Below are 13803 nucleotides of genomic sequence, written 5' to 3' on the forward strand. Positions count from 1 at the left end.
TTCTGACGATCCACATGAACACACAGATATGCCACTGCGTGTACAAGTGCCTACACTTGATCCCACTCACATATGCATACACAATATCCATTGAATAGATATTTAATTGAACAAATGAATCTTTGGAGGCATCATATTGTATACAAATACTATAATTCATGGTTCTTTATGTATCAAAACTTAGAGAAATATATTTTTATTTTCTTGATGGCATAATCTGCGGTGCTATCTCAAAGCATATGGTGTTAGTTAATGATTAAAACTTGCAACATGTCATGGTACTACTCAACAGCTAAGCAGAAAGCATTATTCAGATTCACATTCATATCTTTATGTCAGATTTATGTCCATTTTTATTATATAAAACCTGACAGCAGGCAAAGTTAGCCTGTGTGTGTGTGTGTGTGTGTGTGTGTGTGTCCAAAAATAAAACAAAATCCAGAGTGAATATTAGTTCAAAAGTAAATTGAAGGATCAGCATTTGTCTTTAGTCAGTAAGAATTTGTAAAGAGACCAGAAATATGGGAAAAATTAAAACTAAACCAAAGTGTAGAGCATTATAAAATACAATGACTATGTATGTCAAGGTTCGAGACAGCTGGATAATAAATGAAATTTGGTCCCTCTGAGTAAGGGGTGCTGTGTAACTACAGTACAATATGGGTGCAAATTACTGGAGAAATAAGGAAAGTAATTGAACACAGGTTGGGTCAATTAAACAGATTTAACACAACACTCAGCTGTTTGTATTTGTGGTTTTCAACTCCAAATAGAGCACTGTGACAAGACTAAAGCTGATGGGAAATATAGGTATATCAAGATATGGTGTTGCTGTGGAATGGGTTAGGTTTAAGTACATTTCTGACTTTAAGATAAGCAAAAATCCATCCATCAGAGTATCTACAGCACAATAATACTTTCTGAAAGTGGCATTCTCTCCATCATAAGATTTTGTCAAGCGTGATTTCAGAAAAAATTATAATAGTCACATAATACAAGCAAAATGCTTTTTAACAAGCACAATACAAAACTAAGGTTGAAAACATTGTACAATTAACTAAAATGCTCAATATGTTTTTAAACTTTAGGCAGGTAAGAGCTTCAATTTTAGCTTTTCTGGTTATCACTGAAGTAAATAAACATGACAGTAAAAATGACAGCATATAAATCTAACACAGAGATAAACATTGAAATAAAAGGCCTTCAAGAGATATAGGGTAGCATAATATATTCAGAATGAACAAGTAGTTTCCCCATGTCTGAGAAGCATTAGTGAAGAACTTGGTGTACACATGAATGGATTGTAGATATTTTTGGTCTTGATAGTAGGATATCTTTCCTGAATATACACCAGAAAGGTCACCAGAAGTTCTGTTATTAACATAAACCTTATTTTGAGACACTGACAAGGGAACTGGAAAAGGGATATTTACTGAGAATTAGCAAATGTTCAGGTTTTGAAGAATGCTGTTTAAACTCATCTCATTTTGTTTCATTGATTGCAATTTTTATTCTATTGACAATGGAATTATAGCCATCCTACATTTAATTTAATTAAGACTAATTGTAAAATGTTTCATAGTTTTAAAGGACAAATAATTCATTCTGAAATATCCATATCCTAAGTACAGTAATGATTTCATTCTGTACTAACTAGAAAAGTGATTAAAACCATCTAAGGTTTTACACCTTTTTAACTTGATGGATATTTCTGTTTCTACAAGGGATTACTTGGATGCAACATTATCATTACAGATCCACTAAAGTATTTTACATCCTCACTTAAATAAAATGCACTGTGAACCCTGCAAAAGATAGCCTAATTATTATATATTTCAAATAAAAGGAACATCAATTATAGCAGAGGTAGGAGTAAAGATGGTGGGAGTTTTGGTTCTGAACTTCAATTTCTGTTTTCAGAATCTTTCATCTAATGAACTCATGTATTTATTTAATTATTTTGTTTTCATCTTGTACTTTTAAAATATTTTCTATGTTTACAAATGTGTCTTTGTGTGTGCTTGGACATACTTGAGACTGAGCATATGTGGAGGTCAAAGAATACCTTACAACAGTCAGGTCTCTTCTTTTACCTTTTGAAATACTGAACTCAGGTCTTTGGGCTTGGTAACAAATGCTTTTAGCCAATGGGCCATTGTGGTGGTTAGTTTTGGTCTACTAGACACAAACTAGAGTCACTTGGGAGTAAAAATCACAAAGGAATAATTATGCCAGTTGGACTGCCCTGTAGGCATGTATATGGGGCATTTTCTTGATAAATTATGGATGTAGGAGGGGCCAGTAAACTACAGTTGTTGCTAAACCTGGACAGGTGGTGGGTTACATAAGAAAGAAAACTGAGAAAATTATGAAAAACTAGCCAGTGAACAGCTTTCTTCCATGGTCCCCACCTCTACTCCTGCTTAAGTTCCTTCACTCAATAATTGATGACTGGAACAAAATCAAAATTTTCCCCCCAAATTGCTTTTTAATAGTGCTTTATCACAGCAATAGAGAATTAATTGAATACAGAAATTGCTAACAGAAGTGATATATTGCTGTGAAGAAGATGACCATACGGTGGCTTTCAGCAATGTTGAAGACTTTGGACCTCTGGACTAGAAAGGTAGTTGAATATTTTAAGTAGTGTTTAATTGGTTGTTTCAGTAGGAGACTGAAATACAATGGTGCTGAGACCAGTGTGGACTCTAAAAAACCCATCTGAAGACGTTTCATAGAGAAATAATATTAACAACAAGCCCAAGGCCATTTAGTCATATTTTGGCAAAAAAAAAAAATTGCTACCTTCTTCTATTTCCTAAGACCTGGTCTCAGTTAATTTCTATGGTAGAAGAAATTTCAGTACTGAATAATTTTGACTGTTATAGTTATTATTGATAACAAGTGGGCATACAATGAAAAATAACATGTGTGGTAAAAAGAAATTCAAAATGTACATTTGGGAGAGGAAAATATCCCTAGGAAGCTTATTTTTACAGCTAAGGCTTGATTGTAGTGGACAAACTTCTGTAATTGTTAAGGATATTAGTGTTAGTGTTGTCCATTTTGAAATTATAATGTAGCATCATATATTCTGTCTATAATTTGCTTTTTTAATTTTACCAAAAGCTACAGTTATCTGACTCCATAGAATCTCAAAAGTGATTTTAGATTGGATATTAAACAGGATTGAGACTATGAAAGTAAACGGAAACTTTTAAAATTTGACTAAATGACTTTTGCACTATGACATGGACATAAGTATGGGGCCAGTGAGCTGAATGTGGTGGTTTGCATGAGACATGTTTCACGGTGGCTAGGATATTTGGTTTTAGTTGGTGATGCTATTTGGAGAGGTTTAGCAGGTGTGACCTGGATGCAGGAAGTATGTCACTATGGGGCAGCTTTGATATTTCATTGCCTCACTTTGCCTCCAGGTTATATATAATTTAAGAAAAATGGTGCTGAGAGGAAGAAGCCATGTGACAGCATTCAAGCAGAGGTGTTTTTTTTTTTTTTGTTTTTTTTTGTTTTTGTTTTTTTTTTGATTAGGGAAAGGGATCATAAAAGGGGGAAAGGGAGGGGGAAGACCAGCCTCTGGGAACCGGAGCAGCAGGAAGAGGAAAAGAGGGGGAGAGACAGAGGGCAACAGAGAGGGAGAGAAAAGAAGAGGGAGAAAGATGGGAGGTGGGCAGCCCCCCTTTAAAAGGGAACACAGTGAATGTGCACAGGTTCTCTTAGTGGCTTCAGCTGAGGGTATATCCTGTCAGAACCCCAAGAACAGGTTAGTAGTAATGCCTGAATACTACCAGATTATCCTCTCCGCTTCATACTTTCTTCCCAACTTGTTGTCTTAACTACTGCTGCCATGAGGAACTCAAAATAATCTTTTTTTTTGTAAGTTGCCTTGGACATGGCATTTATCACAGCTAAAGAGAAGCAAACTAATGCAGCCACCTGGATGGCATTATCTTTAATTACTTCCAAAACAAATGAGTCGATATCGACAGTCTTTAATAAATTGCAATTACTTGCTTACAAGTTATTTTTCTTTAAGGAGGTATGACTGGTTTATAAACCCCTCCTTAAACCATGATTTTTAAAACATATAAGTAGTTAACCACTTAATTATTGTATATGTATGCCCACATGTCAATGTGGCATGTGCCACAAATCATACATGATAATTCTAATTCAAATTGGAGGGTATTGGATTTTTGCCTCCAACATGTGGCCCCAATATATGGAAATCAGGTCATCATCCTTGACACTAAGTGTCTTTACCCATGAAAATATCTCTGGCCCCTTAATCCTTAACTTTTAAGTGAGGAATTGTCTGAATATTTTGTAAAAATTCAGTGTAAATTTTATTTTATTTTAATATAATTATGTAATTGAACTCTCAAATTTTAACTGATTAGTGCTTCTAATATATTAATATGTTTTTTATTTAAACAATTTATATGGAAGGATATTCCTTCTCGATTTTGCCACTGATTTCTTCCACTGCCAGTTGGGGCAGCTTACTTGTAGAATGATGAGTCTTTTTAATTACCGTACAAAACAGCAGGGTTTCTTAAAACATATTCATACATTCTTAGTTTTGTTTAACCTGCCTTCCTCTTCACATCCTGTGTGATCTCCATCCTTGCTTTCACTGTTTGACTCCCATCATTTACATTTCACTTTCAAATCACATTTGTTATAATATAACCTCATCCTTTGCCCCAAAAGTCTTATTTTTCTCCTCCCATAGTATACCTTCCAGAATGTTGTAGTCTTTTTTTAAGACTTCCATGTTTACTTGAATCTTGATCCTGATGTTAAGTTTAAAAGAATTTAAATGATACCATTTAAATACAACATTTTATTTGATGAATAAGATTGCTCATGTATTTCTGATTTATTGGGTATTACAGTACACAGTGCCTGAGACATGAATTATCTATCAAAGGAGATATGTTGACTTTTTATTATAGGATATACACAATTATTTGGATTCCTTAATATCTCCATTTTGAAAGAGTCATTTATTTTATTTTGTGAGTTTGAGAGTTTTATTTGCATATATGCATGTAGAGTACCACATGACTGAAGAGGTCATTGGAAATCTTATAACTGTAGCTTCAGGTATTTGTGAACTATCATGTGCTGCTGTGAACCCAAACCATGTCCTCTGCAAGCACCACCAGCAAGTATTTACCATGGATCCATTGATGGGGGATTTCCTTCTGTGTATATGTTTCTCTTACTGGTTGATGAATAAAACACTGATTGGCCAATGAAGGTAGGAAGATAGGTGGGAGTAGGAGACGTGGAAAATTCAGGGAAACATAGGAAGGGATGTGCCAGAAAGAGTTGCCATGTGGAGACCAGGTGTATAGGATGGGCCAGGTGTTTCTGGTAAGGTAAGGCCATGTAGAAATATATAGATTAGTAGTTATGAGTTAATAATTAGGACAGAGCTAGCTAATAAGAAGCTCTAGCCATCAGCCAAACAGTGTTACAGAAACATATATACAGAAGGACATCTCCCATCAATCAATCAATCTCTACAGAGCCTGGGTTCTCATTTGAAGTGTTTTTTTTTTTTTTTTTTTTTTTTTTTTTACTTAGCTCTTTGGGGTCCTGCCACCCACCTCCCAAATCAATACACAAAGACTTATTCTTACTTACAAGTGCCTGGCCCTAGCTTGGCATATCTCTAGCCAACTTTTCTTAAAATATTCCATCTACCTCTGGCTTCTGGGCTTTTACCTTGCTTCTTTTCTATATACCTTTCTTCACTTCTGTCTCCATGGCTGGCAGTGATGTTGGATGGATGGCCCTTGGTGGAATCTGCTCACAACTGTGAACTGAAAATAAACCCTATCTCTTTTAAATTAATTTCATCAGGACATTTTATTTCAGCCAATGGAAAAGAAACTAAGATATAGGAATAGAATATGATTCATGGTTATACTGAGCTTAAGTAGAGCAAACTTGTAAATATTAACATCTAAAACACTGTAAAGTTTTGAATTGAGGTATGCAAATGGTTCACACCATGATATAATAAGAAATTGAAAAATGTAATTTGAATTAGGAAATTTTAATGGTTCTCACTTCTATTAAAGACATATGGATAGTTTTATTGTGTGTTTGTTTATTTCCTAATACTGTACAAAGTAAGGTGGGTATTTTGAATGGGAGGCTGCATTGAATCTGTCAATAGATTTTGGTGAAATGTTCATCTTCACAGTGTTGACTCTACCAATCCATGAGCATGGGATTTGTTGCATATTTTAGTTTATTTCTCTATCAGTATTTTCAGAGGTACAGTTTTCATTGTAGAAATTCTTCACTTCTTTGGTTAGGTTTATTCCTAGAAGTTTTGTTTTATTTGAAGCTATTGTGAATGGGAGGTGTCAATGATTTCCTTCTCTGTATGTTTGTTGGTGGTGTCTAGTAAAAACTATTGATTTGTTCTAGTTGACTCTGTAAAGAATATATGCATTGCTAATGCTTAAACAAAAGCAAACATATAATTTTAGTATTTTAATATCTAGTTCAAATTGGCATTATAAATAGGTTAGAGATTGAATTAAAAAAGATTCTTTAATAGGAAGAAAAGTTCTAGAAAAAATCAATTTTTACAAAATGTTTATAGCAATTTCCAAACAGAATGAGAAACCAGTACACTGGAGTGAAGTAATTTTCATTCTCAAATGTAAGCATCAAGGAGCAGTCTGGCTTTACAAAGACAGAAACACTGAGCAGAAATATTTCCTTCATAGTTCTGTGGACTTAGTTTTTAAATTCCCGTTTATAAATATTTATTCTGATCTTTTAATCCCCACATACTCTGAAATTCTTGACTATGTTCTGTCATGGAAATTCATAGTTAAACTTTTACCTGGGAGTCGGTGTATCTCTTGTGCTTTAAATAAAATAAGGTTGACAGTTTGAGGATCTCAGGCATTGTTGAGCTAAAAGAAAAACTGACAATTTCTTTTTTGCTGTGCTGGTGATCATAAATATCCAATGGAATATTACTAGTAAGACAATTGTGCCAATCAATCACAATGATTTAATTATGAGTGAGGAGAATATGACACATTGTCTCTACATTTTGATAAGTTAATGTGATGTGTAAAAGAAAAATGACAACTTAATGTTTGTTGGCATTATTAAATTTTAGCTTACTGACTCCATTTAACATGTTGAACAATGTTGTCAAACATATTTTTAGAATTCTGTTCACCATTCTATATTGCACGCTACAAGTAATTTAGCAACTTAATTACCAAATGTTCGATATATTTAAAAAAACAGCATAAAATATATATTGAGACATCTATCAAACATATTCGGAGTGTGTATATAGGGCCAATGTCATGATATATAGTAAAGCTAAAATTGAGGATTAAAATTACAGTTTAATAATTAAGATTTTATGAGTCAAGAGTGATGTTGAGAATTAGTCATTAATACTGTGCCAAGTAAAGTGTGTTTCATGTACATATAGTTTGTCTCAATTTTATGGGCATAAATGATTAAAAAGAGTGGTTAGATTTGTAAAGAAAACCAGTTACAGAGTGAGGAATTATATATATAATATATATATATATATATATATATATATATATATGTGTGTGTGTGTGTGTGTGTATATATATATATATATATATATATGAGTGTTTGCATGTATTACTAACACAATGTAAGCTGCTTATAACAACATCATAACAAAATATGTTTTGACAATCACATTATAGAAAATAAGCAATTGTCTTGGTACATGAATAATAACTCAGAGAAAAATAAGAAGAAAGGTGATCTATCTGTAAAATGCAATATGTGTGTTAGGGGAGTCTTGTTTCACTTTGGATTTGTTTTTCAGCCAGTGTCATAATATAGACCTCACTGTCTGGAAACTATGTAACCCAAGCCTTATACCTCTGCCTTGCACCATGTCCAAGCTGGTGTTAGGCTAATATTCCTAATATGCATATTAATGCATAAATAGGATAAAATGATGCAAAAAGTTGACAGCATTTCTCAAATTCTCTTGTGTCAAGGTAGGCTGCAGGCATTTTTGTAAATAGCACCCCAGTGAACAGAAGAAGGATACTTGGGCTGGCTTGCTCGTTGTCTTTCTTCTCAGCACACAGATGATGAATTTGACAAAAGCCCTGTTAGTCCTGTGAGAATGGGTGACCTCGAGGATAGAAGCTGTTGTACTTTTCTTATTATTTTTCCTCCTTGTGAGGTTATTTCAAAATTACTGAGCAGAGTGTATTTGAGTCAATCTATGCACATTCTTTGAATGTTTGTGCACTAATTCCCTTTCAAAATGAATGATATCACATTTACTTTGGTTTTTCTTAAATTCAATTCTTTGTGACAGAAAATGTAAGAGTGTAATTGGTTCTCAGGTCTAAAATCTATGTGAAAATTGCAATGGCCATCCATTTACGAAGGAAAAGCAAAAGCTAAAACAAAGCACATACAAAATGCAGAGGTTTGAACATACATGCCTACGAGTGTATGAGACACTAATCAGTACATGAGACATACCAAACAGGGCATGTGACATACCAGCCAGTGCATGAGATTGAGATATATCTGTTGACCAGTGCATGAGAGCTCAGGATAAATGCTGTTTGAAGATAACATAGGCTAAAACTTTAATTTGTAATTGTTTTGTTTTCTGCTTTTTGTTTTTTTTTTTTTGCTTGCTTTTTTCTGCTTTTGAAAATGTTTATCTTAAAGCTATGGTTCTATTCATGCTAGTTCGATAACTCAAGCTATTTCCTTTATTAATGCAATAAAGAAGAGAAATTTTCCAAAAAGGTGATTGCATGAGCTATTTTTTAATGTGGCTGTTATAAAATACCATGACAAAAACAACACAAGGAAGTAAGAATTTGTTTTGACTTTATAGTTTTAGAGGGATAGTGGGAAGAACATGAAGCTGGCTGATCACTCTCATCCAATGACACGAAGCACAGAATGCAGGAAGTGAAATGAGGTTATAAAAACTCAAAGCCTGAGCCCAATGACATACTTCTTCCAGCTAAGCTCCACCTTCTAAAGTTTTCATAACCTCTCCTACAGTACCATAAACTGGGAAGCAAGTGTTCAATTTCAGGAACCTATGGGGACATTTGTCACTGAAACCACAACTTCAAAATTCAATTATAAACTAAAGACATAGATAAATATGTAGATAAATACTGTTATTTTGAGGCAGAATTGTCACTCTTTTATCTTTATCTCTAGTATTTTTTCAGTAGGGATGTAGTTTAAAAGATGACTAGCTATACAAAACAATGAAATGAGAAAGGTAGAAGTAACAATCCCTACTAATGCATTAATTATGCTAGTGAAGTCTAAAATTAGCAGACTGGGAGAAACAACTCCATAAAATATGACTCTGGAAACTTAAGATGCATTTGATAGTGGAGAATTTGCCAGGATGGCTTTACCAAGAACAGCAGTTGCTTTTGTTCCCTTCAATTAGTGAGTTGATGGTGCGAAGCACTCTGAAAGAGGTTACTCTAGAGATGGCCTGCTGCAGACCAAGAAAACTCCACGTGTTCTTATTTTCAGGACCAAATGAGCTGCTTGAAGTATTTCTTCTGGCTCCTATAAGATTTCCCCAGTACAGAGAAGGTTGTGTTGTAGTGATTATTCCTACCAATTCCGCACACTCTCAACACTTCCACTAAGAAATACTCTTCTACTCAACTGAGAAACCCTTACATGTCTATGTCAGTTTATGAATTATTTCATGATGTATATATCAAGGGAGTACAAGGATAGACAGGTGCAATGGGGATTTTCAGAATGGAGGAAACACATGCTGAAAGGGACAGGGTTCATCTTTACAACTCGTAGTAGGGGAAAGATAGACTTAAAAATTGTTATGTGGAAGACAAGCTCTTTACAGTGTATGGGCAAATGGCAGCTAATGAGAAGGTACAGCAAAAATGTGAAAAAAACAGATAAAAAGTGTTGCAATTGGTAATGTGATGAATCCTTTGGTTGCTGTTAGTGTCTTTCTGGGACTAGAATTAAGAGTAACTGCAATTCTACTTTTCAGTCTCTTTGAAATGCACTTTTAATAAATATGACCTAGCTCCTTTAATAAACCTCAGGAGCTGGACGTATAATGAAGTTATCTCAAACAATAATGCTAACCTACTGGAAATGCTTTCAGCATTGAGATTTCTTACCAGACTGCCTTGTGTTCCCTACATATGTTATGGGAGGCTGAGAATTTGTGTCAGGCTTAATTAGAGAAGAGAAGGGATTTTGTTATATCTGAAAGTTCAAGCTATTGCAGTGAATTATAACTCAGACAGAGAATCAGTTATGAAAGGGAACCTGCAGATAAATTTAGGATGGTTCATACAGAGAAGAAACTGGAAAAAGCATACAATATAATACTTTGGATGAACGCTGGGGACAATCTCCTAGGCTGGGTTCCAGCTACCAGTTTGGTGACACTAAAATAATGAAATTCTCATGGATGGAGATGTATGGTGGTTTAAATGGAAATGGCTTCCATAGGCTCCTATGTTTGAATATTTGTTTCCCAGTTGGTATACTGTTTAGGAAGGATATGGAAATGCGGTCTCATTGGAGAATGTATGCCACTGAGGATTGTGATTTGAGGTTTCAAAAGCTCAACACAGTCCCAGTCTTGATCCCTTTCTGTTTTCCATCTTGTGCATAAGATGTAAGCTCTCAGATAATGCTCCACAACCAATCTTGCTATGATACCTGCTGCGATGATTATACAGAAACACTCTGAAACAATAATCAAGTCCCATTTAAATCCTTGCTTCTATAAGTTGCCTTGACCATGGTGTCTCTTTACAACAATAGTGCATTAACTATGATGAAGAGGAAGGAACGATCATGGGGAAAATCTTAACTTTCATAAATACAGATCTCTCACCAGTAAATAGAAAAAGGGATAATAGAGTAACAAAGTAATGCTGGAATAAAATTCACAATCCTGAATTGAAGAAATGAAGAATCACAGTGCTTAAGCCATGGAATGTGTGTGCTTTCCTGCTGCTCTTAGGACAATGGAAATGGCTGAAGAAGATTTTATGAAACTTCCTGAATAAAATTCCCGAAGATTATAAGGAAATAAAGTCGATAGACATCTAGGCTCATTCCATTTTCTAGCTAATGTGTACAGTGCTGGTGAATATGGATGTTCAGATTTCCCTCAGGTAGGATATTGAGCGCCTTGGATATATGCCCAGGAGTACTATAATCAGGTGATGTGAAATTCTATTTTTAGGGTTTTGCTTTTGTTTTTGTTTATAGTAACCTCCACAGTATTTCCACAGTTGCCATACGTTTATGCTTTCAATAGCAATGAATACAGATTCTTCTCTCCCATATCCACACAGCACTTAGAGTCATTTCTTTCTTGGTGATGTCCATTATAACTGCACTGAAATAGAATATCAAAGTAGTTTTAATGTACATTTCTTTAATGATTTGGATATGCTTTACAACATTTTAAATATTTATTCACCATTCATATTCTCTTGAGAACTGTCTGCACAGCTAACTCACTGAAACACATACTAATTGTCAGTTTTTGAAGGGGTATTTGTTTGTTTTGTTGTTTGTAGCTCTTCATGTATTCTGTAATATCAACCTACATGGTGAAGAGCTCATGTATGGATCAGCCCTTTCAGCCTGAGTTAGTGGCTGGCAGCTTTGCATTTCTGATATATTCAGCTTGAAGTTTGAAACCCTATAACAGTCTCTGGGTCATTTACTAATTTGTGTAACATCCAAATCTGTGAGACTTAGAATTAAATAGAGGAATAGGAGAATAAATCAGTCTTGGTCAAAGTATGGCCCTACCCATTAATGATCTGACATTGCCTGGGTTCTGGTAAGCCCCACAATGTGTTCAATAAGTTGTCTGGACTATGTGTGATTTCTTCCTTAATGACAGGTTTCTCCTCTTACTTGCACTCATTTCCAGCTTTTCCCTTCCTCAAGAATTTTATTCTTGAGGAATTTTCAATTCCTTGAAGTCAATTGTCTCAGCAGTCTGAAACTCAAATGTAAGGGAAAACGTATTTCTCTTTAGAATATCCTTTTTCCCTTGCAGGATAGTTATAATTGTTGAGGAAAGAATAGATGGTCTCTGTAGTCACAGATAAGTATTTCATGCCCAACTTAGGTTAGTTAATATCTTCTCTGAATCTTTTAAACAATCCAAAAGTAGAAATCAGAATTGGACTTTCATTTCTATAAATTTTATGAACACCAATTCTTCTTAGACTGAGTAAATTTCTTGAAGAGCAATCACTGTATTTCATGGGTTTATTTGTTAAATCTAAACAAACATTAAGCATTGGAATAGATTTTAAAACTAAAGGCTGGCTGAGTCATTCTTCAACATACAATAGGCACAGATATAAATAATGAAACACTTTTCTGTATATTTTAAGTTTTTAAAAATTACTAATTTGCTTAGGAGACCTTGACCCTTTCTCCATCTCTGGGGGACCATATATATCTCACTTAGAGTCTTACTTGATGCCTAACGTCTCTAGTGGTGTGGATTGTAGGCTGGTAATCATTTACTCTATGTGAAAAATCTATATATGAATGAGGACATTCCATGTTTGGATTTGTGTGACTACGTTACCTCTCTCAGAACAGTTACTACTAGTTCCATCCATTTGCTGTCAAATTTCAAGTTTCCATTGCCTTTTTCCACCAAGTAGTACTCCGTTGTGTGAAATGTACCACATTTTCTATATCCATTCTTCAGCTGAGGGGCATCTAAGTTGTTTCCAGGCTCTGGTTATTACAAATAATGCTGCTATGAACATAGCTGAACAGATGTCCTCGTAGTATGTATGTGCTTCTTTTAGGTATTGCCTAAGAGTGGAATTTCTGGATCTTGTGGTAGATTGATTCCCATTTTCATGAGGAATCGCCATACTGATTTCCAAAGTGGCTGTACAAGTTTGTACTCCCACCAGCAGTGGAGGAGTGTTCCCCTTTCTCCACATCCTCTCCATCATAAGTTATTATTGGTGTTTTTTATTTTAGCCATTCTGACTGTAAGATGGTATCTCAGAGTTGTTTTCATTTGCATTCCCCTGATGGTTAAAGATGTTGAGCACTTTCTTATGTGTCATTCAGCCATTTTAGATTCTTCTATTGACAATTCTCTATTTAGTTCTACACCCCACTTTTTAATTGAATTATTTGGTGTTTTGGAAACTAGCTTCTTGGGTTCATGGAGTAGGAAGAGGGAGCTAGGAGAATAAGAAGGGGAGAATAGGATGAATGCGGAGGAAATAAGGGAGCAGGAAGGTTGTGTAGGGGGAAAAATAGAGGAGAACAAAATAAGAGATGCCATCCAAGAGGGAGCCAGTATAAGTTTAAAGAGAAATCAATCAGGCACTAGGGGAATGTCCAGAGATCTACAAGGATGACACCAACTAACCATCTAAGAAAGAGTGGAGAGGCTACCTTAAATGCCTCTGCTGATAATGAGATTGATGACTAACTTATATGCCATCCTAAAGCCTTCATCCAGCAGTTGATGGAAGTAGAAGCAGATACCCATAGCTAACCACTTAACTGAACTGGAATCCAGTTGCAGAGAAGGAGGAGTGATGAGCAAAATGGTCAAGACCAGGCTGGTCAAACCCACAGAAACAGCTAACCTGAACAAGGGGGAGCTCTTGGCTCCCAGACAGATCACTGGCAAACCAGCATGAAACTGTTCCAGAACCCCTGAATGTGGGTGTCAGTGAAGAG

Source organism: Cricetulus griseus, chromosome 2 (genome assembly GCF_003668045.3).
Source record: "Cricetulus griseus strain 17A/GY chromosome 2, alternate assembly CriGri-PICRH-1.0, whole genome shotgun sequence".
Taxonomy (NCBI): domain Eukaryota; kingdom Metazoa; phylum Chordata; class Mammalia; order Rodentia; family Cricetidae; genus Cricetulus; species Cricetulus griseus.